This window comes from Sceloporus undulatus, chromosome 3, assembly GCF_019175285.1.
Source record: "Sceloporus undulatus isolate JIND9_A2432 ecotype Alabama chromosome 3, SceUnd_v1.1, whole genome shotgun sequence".
Taxonomy (NCBI): Eukaryota; Metazoa; Chordata; class Lepidosauria; order Squamata; family Phrynosomatidae; genus Sceloporus; species Sceloporus undulatus.
Genome location: NC_056524.1, coordinates 187,174,927 through 187,189,802, shown reverse-complemented (window position 1 = coordinate 187,189,802; position 14,876 = coordinate 187,174,927). Strand labels below are relative to the sequence as shown.

Genomic DNA, 14,876 nt, shown 5'->3' with positions numbered 1-14,876 from the left:
AGGTTGTTTATGAAAACATGAATCTAGCTATTCAATATATATTGCATTACTTCACAGATAGTTTGTATACAGCCCTTTTCAGGGTGTGTTTTGGCTAGTATTGATTTCCCACAGTAACAAAAGAAATGGCAAATTAATCTGTGAGTAGCTGTTGTATGTATTCACATGTAGTTTACTTTTTATTGGAGCCCAGCCAGTTTCATATAGTTCCTTTAATAGCTGAGGCTAATCTGGAAATCAGGGAGTGTTAATGCTGTGTGACTTTAAGTCCTTTCTGACTTGTGGAGACCCTAAGGCAAACCTATCATGGTGTTTTCTTGGTCTGATTTGTTCAGAGGGGGTTTGCCTTTGCCTTTCTCTGAGGCTGAGAGTGTGTGACTTGCCCAAGATCACCTGTGATTTTCCCTGGCTGAATGGAGATTTGAACCCTGATCTCCCAGTGTGCTAGTCTAATGCCCAAACCACTATACCACACTATGGAAGATTTTTAAAACTGCTGGTTTAAGATTAGCTTTAAGGCTATCAGATAAACATTATTTTTCTCCTAAAAGTAAAGCTTCTAAACATTAGAGAAACTAGCATTAGTAAGTTCATAACATTATGCTGTCTATACAAATTAATGGCTGTGCCTGAATCATTATTTAGATAAGTAGCCCACTTCTGTGTAGTGCATTAAAAATTATCTGTCTTCCAAGTAGCATGAACCATGGCTATAATTCAAGGAACAGGTATTGTACAAAGAGTTGACTAGATTTCTTTGCAATATAGAATCCATGTGCAAACAATGGGGGTATTGACAGCGTTCTAACTTCAAAATGAAACAAAATGTATGCTTTAATTTTGTGAGCAGTTGCTTCCATAGCTTTTAATGGAACAAGAAAAATACATTTGAAGTGTTACTCGGAATTTCATCAAATTAAATATGATTTCCATATCTTAAGAAGCTTGAATAGATCTCAGTAGTTTTTTTAAAATCTAAAATTGGCTGAAATGTTCTCTAAAAACTAGAGCAAAAAGACAAATATGTTAGTTTCCCTGTCTTATTAAATAGCTGTGCTTGTAGCCAGTTTTATAGGAATGGTTGCAACTCTGATGCAATTGCAGACCTTATCAAGCTGATCATGCAAGTTTTAAGTTATAACTTAACAGTTGACATTTTTATAAGCAATAAAATGTTTAGGGTTATTCTAGCAGAGGCCACAATCTCACTGAAGAGCAGTAGAGTGAAAAGCCCCACTGGTGTAGTAACACGGGATCACTGCTGTTTGCTACTGCAGATGTGGTGATCAATACTGAGCAATACTACTTCTGGTTGTGTTGGATGTGTTGGTTTATGAACAAGGTAAAAGTTAAATCATGTTTGCTATGGTCTGTTGCAGTAGCAGTTTGACATAATAGGACTGTGTTCAGAATCTTTTTCTTTTGTAACTTGTCTGAACCAGATAGGCACAATGATGTCCCTTTAAAAATGATTATTGCTGACAAGAGGCAGGAAGAAACTTGGGTGCTCTTTGCCTTTCTAATCTTTTGCACATGAGTGGGACTTATTCTCAAGTAGTGCACTTAGGACTGAAGCCTTATTTGTTTTGTAGAAAGAGTACAAAAAAGTCTCTTGAATAATATATTTTTTTCTTTGCATAGCACTCCTGAATCAATATCGCTAAAATAGTCAAGCAAGATATTCTGATCACTTTGCAGAGTTTTCTTCTCTCTCTCAATCTCTTTAAATTAGAAGGAAAAAAACCCCCAAAACTGGGATAAAGACTTTTCAGTTTGACCTTGCACAATACGTCCTATGCATATTTACTCAGGTGTTGAGTAGGGTGAGCTTAACTCCTGCACATATATAGCATTGTAGGTATTATTGTCCGATATAATAAGATAGTAATGAAAGTTAGGATCTCAACCACTGCTTCTCCTATAAAGAGTGCTTTCAGAGATGGTGATCTATTGGAGGCAAACCTGATTGTCAGAACTGTAAAGTCCAAGATCCTAAAGAGTGAAGACATACAACTGAACATTTAAGTTAAAATTGTCCAGTTCATTGTATTCCCCATCATTATGTACAGATGATAGAGCTGGACAGTGAAGAAAGTGGATAAAAAGAAAATCAACTCACTTGAGATGTGGTGCTGGAGAAGAATGCTGAGAATGCTTTTTGGAGAGCCAAAAGCACAAACAAATGGGTTCTTAAACAGATCAAGCCTGAACTCTTCCTGGAAGCCAAGATGATTAAATCGAGGCTGCCATACTTTGGCCACATCTTGAGAATGCATGAATCATTGGAAAAGATAATAATGCTAGGAAAGGTAGAAGGTAGCAGAATGAGAGGAAGACCACATGCCAAATGGATAGACTCAATCAGGGAGGTCACAGGCCCAAATCTACAAGACCTAAGCAGTGCAGTGCACGATAGGGAGGCTTGTAGATGTCTTATCCACAGAGTTGCCATGAATCAAGATCAGTTCAAGAGCATCTAACAACAACAAGCAAACCATCTTCACAGTCTGTAGCTAACTGTTTCACAACTGTTCCACCAGCGGTTGTAAACTGTGACATTTAGCATAATGGTAATATCCAGCACAGTTGTGTTACCCAAGCAGCAAGAGTCAGGGCAAGCCCTGTTATGTAATTGCATCCATAGCTACTTGAACAACAGTGTAATCTGGCACACTTGGGCTAGTGGAAAGCATTGGATTTAGACCATTGTTTTAAAATTAAGATTCAGATAACTGGATTATATTGATAGTTGCATGACAAAATCTAACCCTTACACAAAGGATTTTTCCTTGGAACTCCTGGAATCTGTTCCAGAACCAGGATCTTCTAACTCTCTGGAAGAGATTGGGGATGGTGTATGAGGTCTGAAAGGCAACAGAGAATTAATTATACTAGTGGTTTCCATTCTGCTGTGGGAAGTACAGCAATAGAATACAACTTATTTTAAAATATTAAAATATTAACACATGGCCAAGGGCATTTTTGGCCTTCACTCTTTAATTTGCCAGAACGCTTTTTCTGATAAAGGAAGGCTTGTCCCAGAAGCCTCCCAGAGCATCAATCCACACTTTTCTTTTCTTTTCTCTTTGTTTGTTGTACCCCACTTCCCCTCCCTGCAATATGGAATTCAAGATGGCTTACAATATAAGCTAAAACAGAATGCAGTTAAAACAAGGTACAATGCAAGGTTAAAAACAATTAAATGAACATTTATACTAAAATATTAATGTACAACAATTTAAAAGCAGTTGAAACGTAACAATGACTATATACCCTAGTTAAAAGACCTTTTGCAATGGACAAATAACACTGAAGGCCTGAGTAAATACTAAGGCAAAAAGTGAGCCAAGAGAGAACCAAATGATTAACTGAGGCCCGTTACAGACGGGCACCCTAGGATGGACTCAGTCCGTGCTAGGGTTAGAAAGGGGCGTCTCTTCCAGACACCCCTAACCCTAGCACGGACTGAGTCTGTACAAAATAGCGGCGGCCGTTCCACACGGCCGCCGCCATCTTGACATAGCGGACACACTGCATCCACACATCGTACCCCAGAAATGATGCAGTGAGTGCGTGCTTTGGCACTTGCAGTGTCTCTTCCGGGATGCAAGAAGGAGTGCGATTTTTGCGCTCCTTCTTTGCAGCATCCAGGAACCGCACCGTTTGGCTGCTGCAGTTCCCGGATGCTGCAACCGGCAGCGGCGCGAGTCTGCCCCTTCTGGGCGGTCTGTAACGTGCCTGAATCTCCCTTAGGATGGAGTTCCACAGGCTGAGTGTAGCTACAAAGAAGGCTCTCTTCTGTGTCCTCACCCAAAATCCCCCCTCTCTCTCACACTCTCTTACCATTTAACAATAAAAAGGCCACTTAAAACAAACAAACAAACTATAAGTGTTCTCCCCGCTTTTGGGACTTTTTTTCAGCCCATAATTTGGCATGTGATCCCAGATGGGTTCTAGGTGCAGCAAATTGGCCTGTTGACTCATTTTCTTCAGGGAAAAAGCCCAGGACAAAGCAGCCAGGAAAAGTTCACATGTGCTTCTCTCCCTCCCTTCCTTTGCCTCATTTACTCAGCCACTATTTGGCAGCCAGCTGAGTGAGTGGGTGAATGGGGAAGATAAGAGAAGCCCCCACCATTGCCCATGCATATTTGCATTTTTTCCACTTTCCTGATGGTCATGTACCCCTAACATCCACAAATATGGAGGCAGACTGTATTAATAAGTGAAGAATAGACACACAGATTTCTGACTTGAGGAGAAGTCGATGTAGACATCTTGCATTTGGGTGCTATCATTACACTGTTTAATGTCAAGTGCTCATCCCAAAGCAATATATAATTTTCCTTTTGTATTTCTTCCTAGCCTGAAATTCATCCTTCCAATATCTCTTATGGATAGCTTTCCTCTAGCATTATACAAATCATTTTGTATATAAAATTACAGTAATAATGTGCAGATCAGTTTCATAATATGAATGAAATATACATTTTTCCCTGAGAAGAGAAATGGAAGTGAAGTATGCTGAATTTGCTATGAAATTGTGTTGGGCATTACCTGAAATAACTTCAGTGCAGCTGAATCTAACCTGGCCCTGAACCAGATGGTGTGATGCTTTGATTTTTTGGCTGAAGTCCAATATTTCATTAATTCTTGTGTTGGTTCACAAAGGCCTAGTGCTGCCAGGTTTCCAAACAAGAAAGGACAGTTGAAATTCATAACTTGTGGAGTTGACAATCAGGAGGTAGCTATTACCAAACTCATGTTCTTCCCATACAGCACAATAAAAGTACTGATTACAGTTAATATAGCTATAAGTTTCTCTTTAAGTTTAAATTAACACATTGTCCATCTTCATAATTACATGATGCACACATTTCTACCATTATGAAGGGCTCACACAATGAAATATGATGGGTTTTTGTTTGTTTGTTTTGGTGTCTTGTCCAGTCTGTGTAAAAAGAAAAGCTTTCCAATCCTCGAATAGAGGATGTCCTCTAAAATGAGGAACAATTGCCAGTCCAGAATGCAACAAGCTTTCTGGCCCTTTAGTAAGGGACATTCATTATAATGAGGGATACCTGGCAACTCCAAATAGGCTCAGTGTCCCTTAGTTACAGATCACTGCAGGTCACTGTAAACTGCACTTCTTTCTTGTTCTCTCAATCAGCAGCAGACTGTATACAATCACTATATGGTATGTTTTTGCATGTTTGGTCGAACTGTGACCTACAGGCTGCAAGTGGCTCCCAAGGATGTTTTTGTGGCCTAATACCACAATTTGAATCTAAACTTGAAGCAGGTTCTCAAAACCTGTATCAATCAACCTGTATATCAAAGAATCACAGAGTTGGAAGAGACCACACAGGCCATCCAGTCCAATCCCCTTCCCATGCAGGAAGACACAATCAACAGTCCTGACAGATGGCCATCCAGCCTCTATTTAAAAACCTCCAAAGGTTTTTCATGTCACTTTTTAACCTTTGTTTCTCTAAGCTAAACATACCCACTTGCCTATGCTGCTCCTCATAGAGAATGGTTTTCAGACCTTTTTGGCAAGGGGGTGATCAATTACCAGAGCAATCTGAGGAAACCAACTCAGATGCAGCCAAACAATTCTATGGCAGAGAAGCAGAGCTGTAAAAAACAAAAATGCCCAACTATTAGTATTGGCAGTGCTCTGACCTGCTTTTTACAACCACAATAAGACTCACAGATGTAGTGGTTCTTACAAGAGATCTGGAGGCTTTATCTTCAGTTATTTTGTATACAAAAAGCAAATATATATCGTTAACACACTTCAATTTTTCTTTCCACACCTGCTCCACAACTAACCCACATGTGAATATTATCTCGGTCCAACTTTATAGATAGTTGGCTCAAAGTCATCAGCCTACATCTTTGCTTCATGCCTTGAGCTCATGACTCAGCTGTTCTGTGAATGTCCCACAAAATGCATGTCATTCCTTGTTGCCTGTCAATCAAGATATTTTTCCTTGCTGGGTTTACAGCAAACTTGCTCCAATAGACCTTTCACCTTGTTCTTTATTTTTCACAGTTATTTTCCATTGGCCTTCAATTGAAAGCAGCATCCATAGATGGCAACACCCACAGAGGTCTCACGTCCAAGAACTAGTAATCCCAGACCTCCTTAGCTTCAGTAAAGTTGGCTATACATCAAGTGCTTTCAGACAATAGCCCATAATATTGAGATTTCAAACATCTGGTGCTACAGATGTTGCTGAACTCTAATCACATTGGCCTTAGCCAATATAGCCAGTAGTAAGAGAAAATTAGAGCTACAGTCCAATACTTTATGGAGAGCTGTCCATTTCACATCTCTCCTCCATGCAGTGTTTCTCAGCCTCACTTCCCATGATAATGTTGGACTACAGTTCCCATTTTCGCAGGTTGTCTGGGGCTGATGGGATATAGAGTTCAACAACATCTGGAGTCTCACACATGTTTTAACCCTGGAACAGGGTTTAGAACAATAGAGCATCCTGCTTTTGTTGTATTCTTTCATTCTTCGGAGCTAAATAAATGTTTAAGCAATGTGGGAAAAGTGTGGAAATTCAGCTTATTACCTTTAGGAAATCAGTGAGTTAGAAAGCAAAACAAATGACTGAGTGAAAGACACTTTTAAGCTTATAAGTACTGGAGTGATATTGTTGCCTTGTTTCATGTTGATATCAGCCTGTGCAAGAGACCAGGGACCAGACATTCAGGGGGACATTTATGCCATATTTTATTCTGTCTGTTATTTTGATAATGAATTTGGCCATCACTATTTTTTTTCATGGGACATTGCTTCCATTTTCCTGGAACTATCTTAAGTCACACCTGCAAAAGTTTTAGGATATGCAGTGATTGATTGTCATAGAAAGGACCATCACCAACTGATACTTGTTCTTGTGCCTCTTCCCCTTCCATTAACATTCAGCGGAGGAGAGCAACTGTCTGCAAAAGATGAAGAATTGAGCAGTAAATAAAACTAGCAGAAACCAGTTATCACTTCACTTAGTGATGCAATGCAGTAGGCTTGTTGTGTCTTCCATAACAGAGCTTGGCATTTAGAGAGCCTCACAGTAAATATGCATTTTTCCATCACAAGTTTACTTGGAGAGCTACTCCCTCAATATGTATCTTATATCCCTTGGTGCCTTGCTGGATAGGAACTTGTAACAAGCTGTCTGTTAGCATATACTTTCCTCTTTCCACTAGCACATCTTTTGGAGTGAATAGAAAATAGGCAGTGAATTTAGGAAACTGGAACAGAAAACACAGTAGGCATTGGCAGAGATCACTTAGGGTCTTTTTGTTTCTTTTTATATGGGCTCATATTTGGTTATTTCACATATGGACTCTTTTCCTATTTTCACAAACGAGAAGAATTCTGCCATGCCTTGGATACATGAGCTTCTGCTCTTATAGACTTTAGCAACACTGATTTCACTATTTTTGGTTGTTTGTTTACATTTAGTGCTAGTTCTATCAGTCACCAAATTGTAATGCTTAAATCAAAGAGAGAAAGAGAACATGCTGCAGCCCAAATTAAAACTGTTATTGTGGCCAGTATATTGCAAGAGCCATTTGAGCTCAAAGTGTCTCTAATGTTGTTTCTTTGTACTTTCTAGTGCATTTGAAATGTTTTGATTACCACACAAATTTTCTACATACATAAAACAATGTGAAGTCGAAGGCTTTCATGGCCAGCATCCATAGTTTTTTGTGGGTTTTTCGGGCTATGTGGCCAAATGGCCACATAGTCCGAAAAAACCACAAAAAACTATACATAAAACATATAAATAAAACAATAATACAAAATAAAACAGAAAAGAAAAATAATAAAAGAGAAAGCTGCCTGGTGCGAGAGGGAGGCTTGCTCCATCCTGTGCCCTCCCTCTGACCTGCCCTGAATTGACCATTTGTCTTGCTCCTTCCTTCTCCTCCTCCTGCTCCGTTACAGAATGCCCTCCATGGCCCCCTTCTCCCACCCAGCTCCTCCTCCTCCTCTGTCACTTGCTCCAGTTCCCCCCTCTGCCCTCCCTCTGACTGCCCTTTACATCCCCCGTCAGTCACCCCAATTCCCCTTTTTTGCATCCTTCCTCCGGCTCCTTCCTCCTCCTCCTCCTCCTTCGCCCTGATGATGGGGAGGGAATGACCTGCCCACTGCCCTCCCTCTGACCTAAATCCCTCCCCAGAACTTGCCCTGATCATGATCGGGTGGCAAGTTCATATTCGCCGAATCCGGGTTGTTTCAAAAGAGACAGCTTTTACTCCAATTCTAAATGACCTGCACTAAGGGGCATTTGCCCCTGAATGGGTGTGCTTGCCTCGAATTCGCTTGTGGGAGATTCGGGGTGAATATGAACTTCACGTGCAAGATTTGATTTCTGATCTGGGGTAAAAGGTAGTCTGAACAGCCCCTATATTTACATACTGAAATAAAACTCCATTTTCTTTTAAAAATGTAATAAACAAATCCCAAACTTGTTTTAAAGGTAATCAGTGATTGTGTTTAATGCATATTCATTCAGTTTTTTAATAACCAGTCTCCTTGAGTTGGTATCATGGTTGCCTGCCATTTCTGAGCATATAAAGTTCTTGCAGCTGTAATCATACATTGTTTCTCTCTTTTAATTTTTTTCTCCAGTTGCGTCTCCAGCATTCCTAGCCAATATAATTCAGGTCTCTTCTGTACTGAAGTTTTTAATGTATCTTCCACCATCAAATAAATCTCAGTCCAATATTTTGAGTGTTTTCATAAGTCCACCATCTCCCTTCATAGGCAGAAAGGTAGCAATAACCTTCTAGCAATAACCAAGCAATGTATTGCTTTATGAGTGGATTACTGCATCACCATCACCACAACCAATTGATCAGAAAGCAAAATGTCAAACACCACATTAGAGGCTTCATCAAACCGCAAGGTCGCTCTTCAGTTTCATGGCTCAGTGGAGACTTTAACCCAGATTGTCCATGTTCTAGTACAAGATTCTAGCCATTATACCATACTATAAGAGTTTGTTCCTTATCTGTTTTGACTGTATCTGTAGCCATTTTGATACTAAATATAATTGTGAAAGACACTGGCCCCTTACTGCTATTGAAATGTAGCACTAATTAACGTATGTAGGGAGCTGTGAAGCTGTATGGTATCTTGATTGTGTGGAAATTACTTTTGGCAACTCGGATGCTGCTAAAATAATCCTTAAAACAACCCACAGTTAATAGCCTGACAGGTACATTATGCATATATCGTTCATTCAGACAATCCTCTACATCTATAGTATGAACCATTATCTGTCTGAATAGTATTATTATAAACTTTTCATGTATTAAATGGGGTGAGAAAATTGCTGAAAATTCTGTTCTATTCAAACTGGTTTTCCAGACTGAAACTAAAGGACAGTGGAACCTAATAAGGCAATCTAAATTTTTTGTTCAATGTTCAGAAGAATGATTAGCTTAACATCCATCCATTGGATTAACTTAATGGACCATGAAACAGGAGATGTGGGGGGAATTGAGACCCCTGGGAGTAAACTGTGGGTCTGTGTCCGCCCCCCTCCCCATGCAACAAAATTAGATGATTGAGTGTGCAGAAATTATCCGGTTTGGCACCACTTTTAACTGTTTTGACTCAATGCTATAGAGTTGTGGAAATGGTAGTTTTGTAAGGCATTTTGCCTTCTCTGACAGAGAATTCTGGTGCCACAACAAACTACAGTTCTCGAATTTCCATACCATTGAGCCATGGCAGTTAAAGTGGTGTCAAACTGCATTATTTCTGCAGTGCGGATGCAGCCTGAGCATTCTATGGAGTTGATTCTCACCAGAAATTAACAGTCATAAGGCTACTAAGGTGCGGTACAGACTGTTCTTTTGTGCCATGCTGGTGCTGATTCTAGGGTTAGGGACTGTGCACCAACCGCACGATGTGGTAGCGTAACAATGGTGGCATCCTGTGTACACGGGCACCACCATTGTGATGTAAGCCCCGTGTGGCGTCTGTACAGTGCCACGTGTCGCTTATATTGCAAGTGCGCCATTGGCACACTCGGGACATAAGCCCTGCGGGGCAAAAAGAGCCTGGTTTTCCCTGGTTCTTTTTCCTTCAGAGTAAAGCTGCGTGGTTTGGCGGCTGCAGCTTCCCTCCTGAGGGTATTAGGTTGCCGGCAGGACGCCATTTTGGGGTGGTCTTTCCCGTGCCAAAGTGATTATGCACAAAGAAACAGTGAGACAGTGATTGTCTTGGAGCCCACCCAGGGATAATAAATACAGCTTGCAATTGATCCTAGGCGCATTTACTTGGTAGTAATCTACACTGAACACACAAAGGGCACTTCTAGGTACACATTATGCCTGTCTTCATATTTAAGAATATTTAATCAATAATGGATGGGAAAAGTCATCTGCTCTCTCCTTACAAATACATACAAGAAGGCAAATGAATAACAAGCTGCCTGCCAATAGTAGTCTCCCTTAACTTAAAAACAGTTCCAGGGATCTTAATTAACTTAACACCCATCTGACCACTGCAGAATAATTACTCTGCTATTTTTGATGTGGCATGTATTTATTTAAAAGATATTCTCGCCACTTGCATTGATGGTTTCTGTGGTGCAAACAAAGAAAATAAAATGCTGAAGTAAGATTTAACTGCCAGCCCATCTGACTTTGGAATGTGCAACAGAGAGGAGGCACCATTTTGTCTTTTACCTCAGGTAGAAAAAAATGTATTGGGCTGCATCCGCATTGCAAAAATAATCAAAAACTACTGTAGAATTGAGAACTGGCTGTTAAAAGTAGTGTCAGCCTGGATTATTTCTGCAGTGCTAATGCAGCTATGGACTGGCTTTGTATGGATAGTTTATGTAATTTAGTGGAAATATTGTTCGACTCCTTAAGCATAAAAGGAATTCTTTATTTCCTAATTACTTTCTCTTTCTTTCTCCCTATCCCTATCCATCTTTCTCTCTCTCACTGTGTGTGTTCGTGCATTTGTGTGTCTGTATGTGTGTATGTATGTATGTATGTATGAGGGAAAGAAGGAGAGCAGGCAAGTAGCTATAGAAAACTATAATGAGAATGAATGGGAATTAGAATCCCAATACCAGGCAAAACAGTTCTTATACCACAGCACTGTTTACACATGTGAATAGAAAGTGCTGGTTTTATCATAAACAAAAGAAGATTTAAACCACCAGGACTAGAATTCTTTCAGAAGAAAAACATTGTAAAAAGCCATTAAATAGCTAGATTGCTTTCTTCAGTTTTTCTCAATAAAAATAATAAAGCAAACACCAGGCTAGCTTTCTGCCTGGCAGGAATGTTGTAATTGTATACCAATATTGTAGAGAGAATTTAAATTGTATGACTGAGCAGCAAATAATATGCTTCCATCTAGGGGCACACATACAGAAATCTTTCTCAGTTTCAGGATGTAGTTTAGCATTTCTGTTTGTATGTCTTGGTTGGGATTAGGTGTGGGTGAGGGATTTTTATTTGGTTCATACTTCAATAGGAAACAACTGCATTTGCAGTTCTCAGTCTAATGTGTGAACAGTCTAATGTGTGAACAGTGCAATTCTTTGTCTCCCTCACTTCTCCAAGTGTTGCAATGTTTTATGATCAAAAAATGCACAGTCTATAAAAATGTGCATTAAAAGGCATGCTGTACAGAAAATTGCATACTAAAAGGAACATATTTTAGAGTAAGAGTTTGAAAGAAAATTCACAAATGGGAAAAAATTGAATGGAACAAAGTTTTTCTTGTAAAAAGGTGGATGTTACAGAAAGCAAAAGAGAGGTTCATTCATCTCTATGTACCTTGTGCTGACACAGCTGTTGACTGGAGCAAGTTTACATTGGCAGGAAGTAGTCATATTGAGACATATTAACATAATGGTCATATTAACTGAGCACTGATTTGCTAATGCATTGGCTCATAGAAAGGCCGCTGCTCTTCTCAATTTGCTCTCCAGAGGGCTTCTTGGTGGCTGCTCCTAGCCTTTGAACTCCCTACCTGGCTTGCATCTACACTGCAGGATTAATGCACTTTGATGCCACTTTTAATGCCATGGCTCAATGCTGTGGAATTCTGGGATTTGTAGTTTTGTAGGAGATTTAGCCTACAAACTACAAATCCCAGGATTCCATAGGATGGAGCCTATCGAAAGACAGTTAAAATGGTGTCAGATTGCATTAATTCAACAATGTGTCTGCAGCCCTGGTTAGCTTTCTTCATGTTATCTTTCCATTGAGAGGCAAAGAGTGTTGTATTCAGGCAGATATTTGCAAGTGACTTCACTTGGTGCAGAAAGAGTGTTAACTAGGTGGTGCATTTACGTTTTACAGGTGCGGTTTTAAAAATATGTTTTTTTAAAAAAAATGCTTTAATTCCTTCATGTTTTAAATGTATCTTATTGTGTATTGCCTTAAGTCTCATTCATGGGAGAAAGGTGTGATGTAAAGTGAATAGTTACATAAATGCATTCTTTCATTGCATCACTGAACTCCAGTGTTCTCTTATCTTTGCTTACTTGAGAACATCTGCAGAGGTTCTTTCTTTCTTTCTTTCTTTCTTTCTTTCTTTCTTAAAGTAAGGGACAGTGTTGTGAAGAATCTCTTTGTAACATAGCCCTGAAATTGGTAAAAGTCTTGTTGCTATAGATTTCGAAAGGCACTTCAGCAAGACATTCCAGTGATTACCCACAGCCAGAATATATGAAAAATGGTTTATAAAAACTGTTGGAATGCATTGTTTCAGGATGGGTAGCCCATTTAGCCCAGTGGAATGGAATTGTTTGTGGTAACTTTGTGAACAAAATAATCTGAAGTAGAGATATGTAAACTGAACTGAACTGTGGATCAGATGCCCAAAGTAGAATATAGGGTGCAATGCTGTCCTGTAATTTTGAGATGTGTACCACAACAATGACACTTCCAACCCCCCTTTCTGTATTATTAATGGAAAAAGTGAATAAACAATGAAAAAGATCCCTGGCAGACAGAGGGAAATATTCATTCTCTGAAATTGATCCCAAGTAGGAAGCAATGAAGCACAGGGCTCCCAGCAATTATGCAACTTATCGCATTGGTTATTAAATCAATTTACCTCTATCTGGTTTAAAGCTGAATTTGGGTGGCATCCTGATCTTATCAAAATTTTTTTGTCTCCAAATCTGCCGCCTGGATACAGCCCGGGTCCATCCCCGCTTCCAGAGCAGCTCCTCCCAGCACTTTTCAGATCCGGCTGTTTTCTGACTTAAGAAAATGTCTGGTGGAGTGGCTCTGATAAAATTACCAGCTTGGTAGATGAAGGGAATGCTGTGAATATAGTATATTTTGATTTCAGTAAGGCCTTTGACAAGGTTTCCCATGACATTCTTGCAAACAAGCTAGTGAAATGTGGGCTAGACAAGATAACTGTTACATGAATTTGTAATTGGTTCATCGGCCGTACCCAAAGAGGGCTCAACAATAGCTCCTTTTCATTCTGGACAGAAGTGACCAGTGGGGTCCCACAAGGCTCTGTCCAGGGACCAGTGTTATTCAACATCTTTATCAGTGACTTGGATGACAAAATTAGGGGCATACTTATCAAATTTGCAGATGACACTAAATTAGGAGGAGTAGTTAATACCCCAGAGGATAGAATCAAAGTCAAAATGACCTGAATAGACTAGAAAGCTGGGCCAAAGCTAACAAAGGGCAGAAAAATAAAATGCACAAATATAAGATGGGGGACAGGTGACAAGGTTCTAGGAGTTCAAGTAGACCACAAGTTGAACATGAGTCAACAGTGTGATGCAGCAGCTAAAAAGGCCAATGCAATTTTAGGCTGCATCAATACAAGTATAGTGTCTAGATCAAGGGAAGTAATTGTGCCACTGTATTTTGCTTTGTTCAGACCCCACCTGGAATACTGTGTCCAGTTCTGGGCACCACAATTCAAAAAGGACATTGAGAAAGTGGAGCATGTCCAAAGGAGGGTGACCAAAATGGTGAAGGGTCTGGAAACTATGTCCTGTGAGGAATGACCTAGGGAGCTGGGGATGTTTAGCTTGGTGAGGTTAAGAGGTGATATGATAGCCCCGTTTAAATATTTGAAGGGATATCATATTGAGGAGGGAGCAAGCTTATTTTCTGCTACTCCAGAGAACACGACCCAGAACAATGGATGCAAGATACAGGAAAAAAGACTCCACCTCAACATTAGGAGGAACTTCCTGACAGTAAGTGCTGTTTGACGGTGGAACACACTCCCTCAGAGTGTGGTGGAGTCTCCTTCTTTGGAGGTCTTTAAGCAGAGGCTGGATAGCCACCTGTTGGGTATGTTTTGATTGAGAGTTCCTGCATGGCAGGGGGTTGGACTGGATGGCCCTTGTGGTCTCTTCCAACTCTACGATTCTACAATTTTATGATTCTATGATCCATCTGTGAAATTTTGGAGGATATTGAACTGTGCAGTTTCACAGATACATATGGGCAAGGAATTATCAGATGTGTCATTCTGTGAGCAGGATTTGACTGCTCATTCAACTGGGATTTAAACAAATGAATGACTCAACTGGATCCTGGTTTAGAAGAGCTAACATTGTTTTATCTTTGGGGAACATGAAATCCTCTAATGCTGTTTAGAAATAGTCTATGAATATTCTATGAACTAACATAATTCTTTTCCTCCTGTGAATATACGTATGCAATGTTTTCTCTTTCTCGGAATACTGTCTCTTATTTGGTTAAAATTAATTTCATGTAACTTGCATTCAGCTTGTACCCTTTGTTCTCTTTTGTAGGTCAAAGAAAAAACAACAACACAGAATTTGTGCCATACATACAGAAAGGTATGTATTCCAAAAATTCCATAT

General features: G+C 39.8%; 1 long non-coding RNA gene across 1 annotated transcript in view; it reads left to right on the top strand.

Moving 5' to 3' along the window:
- Window positions 1–14,876, top strand: part of LOC121924802 — a 34,604-nt gene that overhangs the window by 10,487 nt on the left and 9,241 nt on the right. The window contains exon 2 of the long non-coding RNA XR_006102723.1: window positions 14,805–14,852. This is a non-coding gene — a long non-coding RNA (uncharacterized LOC121924802). The remainder of the gene's footprint in view (window positions 1–14,804; window positions 14,853–14,876) is intronic.